Source organism: Cetorhinus maximus, chromosome 9 (genome assembly GCF_964194155.1).
Source record: "Cetorhinus maximus chromosome 9, sCetMax3.hap1.1, whole genome shotgun sequence".
In the NCBI taxonomy this organism is placed as follows: domain Eukaryota; kingdom Metazoa; phylum Chordata; class Chondrichthyes; order Lamniformes; family Cetorhinidae; genus Cetorhinus; species Cetorhinus maximus.
In genome coordinates this window covers 3,797,100-3,803,887 of record NC_135887.1, presented here as the reverse complement: position 1 = coordinate 3,803,887, position 6,788 = coordinate 3,797,100, and positions in this window count along the sequence as shown.

Here is a 6,788-nt window from a genome sequence, read left to right as displayed (position 1 = left end):
TGATGGAGTTGAGCCCGTGCAGCAGTGCAGGAGCGACGTCCTGGACCAAGGTCTCTATGGCAGCCGCCATCCTGCCAGTGTTGACCTCGGTGCGTTGCAATGCCGGCGCTATCACCTCAGCCTGAAGGCAGACAGACTCCTCCATCGTGCCTTGCAATCTGAGGAGTGCAGCGGACATCCCTTCCTGATGTTCCCGAGCTTGCCTTTGCAGCTTCAGCAACTGTGACATGACCGAGTCCAGAGGCTCATCATCTGACTCAGACTCAGCAAATTTCTGGCCTCCAGCAATTCTCCGAGTGCTGGACTCCAGGGTAGTCCCTGTCTCTACCTGCTGTGGATCAGACAGTGCGATGTGCTCACCAGATTGTGCTCCCGAGGCTATTCTAAAGCTAGGTCTCACCGAGGTGTGTGTCTCTGCGATGGGGGAGGGTGTGGGTGAGCGCTGGGACGGGTCTTCAAGGAGGATGCCTTCAGATTCCTCTTCCTGGGGATTCCTGGGAGCTGCAACCTTTTTGCCTTTCAGGGCCATGTTTTCCTTGCAGCAGTCATGGTCTGGAAGCACTGTAATGTGTGCGCGTGGCTGAACTTTAAAGATGGCGCCCGGCGTGATGAAGCAGCGAGGTGATGGTGGGCTGGCGAATGAGAACGGCCCACCATTGAAATGGGATGTTTCTCAGGAATGCATGAATAATGTGCCGGGTTTGGGGCTATACAGCGTGAAAAGCCGCCATCGCGACCAGCGGGTAAAACGTCATTTTACCCGCACGCTACTGTACTTAGTGCAAACCTGGGATGACTCCGTCCAAGATCTGGAAGAATTGTAAAGCCTCCAGAGGTTGCCTGAACCTGTAGACACAGAAACTTAAGGAGGGGAGAAGGGGTAATAGAAGTAATGTAAATATGTTGGGTAAACAGCAATGCATAGTAAATACGTTGGATAAAAACTTGGGGGAAGTGAATCTTAAGGGTCTGGCATTGAAAGGGTTAACGTGGGACTGGTTACAGTAACCCTCCACAGTGTGATAACCCGAGTCTAGAGGGAAGTCTTGTACTGGGCAGAGGCAAGCATCGAAGCAGCTCCTAGCTTAGACCTTATACTGTGTATACATATATATATATAAAATAAATAGTTACTAATAGTTCATAAACACACTGTTAAACTATACAAGACTCAGAGCTTCTTCATGAGACCTGCCGAACTACACACACCTTACAACAGCTTACTGCTAGTACAGTTCAGCCATGCTGGAAGCACGAGGTTACAAAGCGTTCTGGGAGTGCCCTTTTGTTTTAAAGGTTGATTTTGACAGCGCAAGGTCAGCGCACTTCAATTTGCTTGCACTCCCTGCACAGGTCGGTCCACCAAAGCAGGCACTCGCACTTCAAGTAGCCTTTGCTGAGAAAAGATGCCATTTAGAGAAGTAAATTGCGGAAAGTAGAAGATGTTGCAAATCACACAGCTCTCTTTGAAGATGCACTAGGAATGCTACTGGAAGAAATGTCACAAAGGAGATCTACTTCTTTAACATAGAAACAATATACTCTTCACACTACAGCAGTTCAAATTGCATGGTGGGGAGGTAGTGCAGAGAGCAAGTATTGTCTGAAGATCTTGGTTCTAGAAATGAGAGAGAATTTGTTTCTTTGCTTGCTGTAAGAATGCCTATATAAACCTATCAACAGTTATCAAATAGTATGTCTTCCAAAAGAGCTCTCTCTCAACCTGCTGCATTTTCAGACTGCAGAACTCATTACATCTCAGCTCTTGCACTGACACATGATACATGTATACTTTTCTACAGGGATAATTACGTACACTATTATTGTACTTAAACCTGTACTTAATCCTTCCCCTTTTTGCCACAAAGAAAATTTCCAAACAAACATAAATTGATTTACTAATACACAAGTTGGGATGTTAGGTGGATAGTTGGGTGCAAGTATCTGTGTCTGTTGGAACAAGATAAATGTTTGTGACCAAATGCCTTCATCACATTCTATTCACTTGGAAAAGGAGGTAGAGGTCCTTTTGTTTTAAAAGCACAAGCTTAGCTAAATAGGGTTAGCTTCCAAAGACAGCCCCAAACTAAACTATGATTTGATAGGCAGATGAAATGCAAGTACAGTGGAGGATGGAAAATTCTCTCAGGCAACCAAACATTCGACAATTCGTTAAGTCATATTTGGTTATACAGTGGTCAATTTTCATCATGGCGCTGGAAAACTTATTTGATCTCAGTGCCACCTCCATAGTCACTCACCCAGTGTTCACTATAGGCAGACATCAGAAGCCATGTCGAGATGAAAGAAACACTTCGAACAATCTAATTAAGCTCTCACTCATACATACTTGATGCTGAAAAACACTTCCATTCACAAAACCCATTCAAAGATTTTAAATCCTCTCAAGTGTTCAATAAAAAATAAAGTTCTGTCCAATAATCATATCCAAGATACCTAATCCCTTAATAGCCTCTTTAAAAGATGTCAATCAAAAGATGAACTTAGCCCCATCCCAAGCTTTTCTAGCTTGTGAAACTTAGGCACACATTCATAATAACTTCAGCTGTAATAACAGCCATTGGGAAATGCCAACAAAGGACTCTATTGAAAATGCAGGAACAGATGATAAGGGATTTTTCTAACCTAAAACAGATGGCCTGTCAATCAAAGTAGGCCAGCAGAGGGTTTTTTTTTAAAACTCTAATTGATAGCTTCAGCTTGTGATTTTCATGTTTGAAGGGCTGGGTATTTGAAAAACTTCAGACAATGGGCAGAATTTTATGGCCCTGTTTCGGTGGGGACGGGGCCGTAAAATGCGGCGAGACGTTCTAAACCTCATTGACTTCAGCGGGTACACAAAATTCCTCTGTGGTAAAATACTGCTCTATGACATTTAAGTCCTTATCTGCCCTTCACAAGCGCTTACATCCATTCCATAAATTTGCAACGTACACATTGTGGGCTAAGACCCTTGGAACAGCAAAAATGGGGTCTGTTTGAACTCAGCACTAGTTTTACATGGCTGTGCTGAGTTTGGGTTTCCCACCTGTGAGATTCATGCCCCGCCATCTTCTCCCTGCCAGTAAAAACGGGACCTGTAGGAAAAGGGGCAGGGCTTCTGGATCTGGATCCCACCGGCCATTTTAAATATCTGCAGAGTCGGCCCAATGCCACAAAATTCGGGCTCCTTGACTCCCCAACCAGTGGAATTAGATTCTTCCAAATTTGAATAACTTGATCAAGTCACCTTCTAAACTTCTAAACCTCCTAATCTTCTAAATTCCAGGGAATATAGCCCTAGTTCATGTATTTCCTCCTTGTAATTTAACCTTGGCAGTCCAGGTATCATTCTAGTAAATCTACATTTCACTCCTTACTAAGGTATTATAAGCTTCAGGTTAATGTCCCCTCTTTCTCCTAAAATGGGCCTTTCATTAAGCAGTCAGAAGACTAAGATCCTCTTCCAGCCAGCTCCCACGCCACAATACCTCCCCTCATCACTTAACATCAATGGTGAGTTCCTGGAAAATGTGGACCATTTTTCGTATCTTGTGAGCCTCATTTCGATGAAGACAGACAAAGACGATAAAATTCATCATCACCTCCAATGTGCCAGCTTAGCCTTTGGCCAACTGAGGAAAAAAGTATTTGAGGACCAGGATCTCAAACCCGAGACTAAATTTATGGGTGACCAGGCAGCAGTGATGCCCATGCTCCTATCTGCTTTGGAGACTTGGATAACCTACAGCAGGCACCTCAAAACACTGGAGAAGTAACGCCAGTTGTGCTTGCCCAAGATTCTCCAAATCCAGTGGCATGAAAGCGGTCCAACTGCAGCAGCCTCTCCCAAGATAACATGGCCTGCATTGGCATTAGTCACTCAAAGCCAAATCCATTGGAGTCCCTCATATGCCTGACATGAGACTCCCGAAGTAATTGCTCTACTCGGAACTCGGTCGCAGCAGGAAACTCCCAGGACGACAGTGGAAACACTTTAAGGGATGTCCTCAAAGCATTCCTGAAGAGGCCAAACACACCCGCCGACTCCAGGGCGTCGAGCTTGTGAACAAAGGTACTGAACACGTCGAGAGACCTCATCAGGGACACACAGAGGCAAAGTCCAGGCATCCGAGAGACCACACAAACCTCCAAACAGCTCATCTACCTGATCCTCCATGCACCACCTGCTCTGCATGTAGTAGAGCCTACAGACTGTGCATTGGATTTAACAGCCATCTCGGAACCCTTTGAAGTGGAGCGGAAGCAAGTCATCCTCGATCCCAAGGGACTGCCTAAGATGAGGAAGCAGAAGGTGTCATGCCCAGAACTGCTCACAACACTCCAGCTGTGGTCTAACTAGGTCTTTGTATAGCTGCAGCATGACTTCTACTCCCTTGTATTCCGGTCCTCTAGATATAAAGGTTAGAATTCCAATAGCCTTTTTGATAACTTCTTGTACCCGTTCATAATATTTTAATGATCTATCTATCTGGGGACCCCCAAATCTCTTTGGCCATCCACTGTTTCTAGCTTTATACTGTAAGGCAATTGGCAAAAGAGCCAGGAATGAAATGAGGAGAATTTTATTTTGCATAGTGAGTTATGAGCTGGAATGGACTGCCTGAAATCAGGTACAACAATAAATTTGAAAATGGAATTGGATAGATACTGTTAGAATCACAACTCTCAAGACTGAAGTTTTCTTTTATAAAATGGAAGGATTTGACATGATCTGAAGATGTGGACACTAACCTGGAGTTTTTTTTTAAAGGTCATAAGTTCACCTTGGAACTCGAACAGACTTCTTCCAAGAAATCACCGGTCCTATATATTACTTGAGAAGGAGTTGCTGAACTGCAAAGTATTTAATTAATGAAAAGCTGGGAGACAAAAGGCAATTACCTGGGAGAGAGAGCAAAAAAAACTTACCTTGTGAACCTGCTTGTTTTGAGGGCAGTTTTGTTAGAGAGCAAGCTGAGAAAGGAAAGCTGCCTTGACTGGTGCTCCCTCTTTACACCTTGCCTAAAATTGTGTTTGGCTATCAACTTGTAGCCAGAGAACCGTCATCGGAGCGTAACCAGTCTGTGTTTGGACCTGCAAAGCTGAGCCAAGCTGGTGAGAACTTTCAGGCATCCACAGGGACCAGTGCCCGCCTTCACATGAGAGAACTCCAGGTCGACAGCATCGAGATGTGGACTTTATCCTTTACTTTACAACACCCATCCTCCAAAGCCCATCTCTGCAGAGAGATTCCCAGTTCTGGCAACTTGTTAAAATAAGTTTTGTTTTAAAATAAATTAATCATTCATCAGTCATTAATCATTAATCAAAGTGATTAGCAAAAGAAGCAAGTGTGAGGTGAGAAACAACTTTTTCCACACAATGAGTGGTTCGGGTCTGGAATGCACTGCCTGGAAGTGTGGTGGAGGCAGGTTCAATCGAGGCATTCAAGGGGACATTAGATGATTATTTGAACAGAAACAATGTGCAAGAGTGCAGGGAAAAGGCAAGGCAGTGGCATTAGGTCATAATGCTCATGTGTAGGCATGATGGGCCGAATGGCCTCCTTCTGTGTCTTTAAGATTTTGTGATTCTGTGACTTGAAAGAAGCCTGGTCAGATTCTCCTTTCTTCCAGGTACTGGAGGTATAGGAACACAATTGGCCATTTCAGTGGGAAAATTAAACATTTAAATTAATGGTACCGCCCACAGAGTAGTGGGGCTTGATAGTTCCCGCACTCCTCCCATCCCAGTCGTAAGAATACTTTAAAGGGAGAAAACTGCACGGCTACGGGAAAAGGGTTGGGGAATGGGACTAATTGGAAAACTCTTTCAAAGAGCTGGCCCAGACACAATAGGCTGAATGGTCTCCTTCTGGGCTGTTTGGTACCATGAATCCTTAATTATCCAGAGCTTAAGATCCCATCGCACCTCATTTCAAAACCTGATATATTTTGTAAATAATTACAATTGCAACCAGGATGGTGCCGAGTGAGAACACCAGCCAGAGCTGGAGGGGGTTGGAGATAAAGTGACCCATTGCTGTGCCGACATGAGGGTCATTGTGTAAAATGTGCACCCACCTGATTAAAAACCTCACCACACTGAACTGCACGTTCCAAGGTAGTAGTGCTTCAAGGGACTGAGATGATGTGATAAGCAACAAAAGCACTGCTTGCAGGGTTTATTAATGTTATCTCAACTTCGCAATGTGTCACTGCTGTAGAACACACAGCAAATAAACTTTCAAAACTACAACTCTTCAATAGCCTGCAACTCCAATCCACCTTTCGTTCCATCTCAAACGTGCACTGAATCTTATAAAGCAAAAGATGTTTTGTAATAGTAAACTGGAGATCAGGATAGTGATATATATATGATATATTTATATATATGATGTGACATGGTTGATGTAACACACACCCTGTACTACTAATGAACAATGTAGCTTTGCACCATTTGATCTTTCTGTAATCTGTCACTTTCTGAAATGCAGCATTGTCAACCATGACTCATTAGTAGAAATTAGACTTTCTTTAAAACCAGCAACAAGTGTTAAAGATGTATAGTGTATTTCTTTCAAAGTGGGGTACTTAAGGGAACCTTTTACATTTGCTGAATTAAAAATGGAAGCATAAATTACAGCACAAACCATAAATGGAACGATGTTCAAAGATAACATCCAAAAGACCATTAGCAATTCAAGTTTTATAATTAATAGTCATAGCAATTTTCATCACAATCTAACAGCGCTGGAAACTTGTGCCATGAAATTCAGCTCCGTA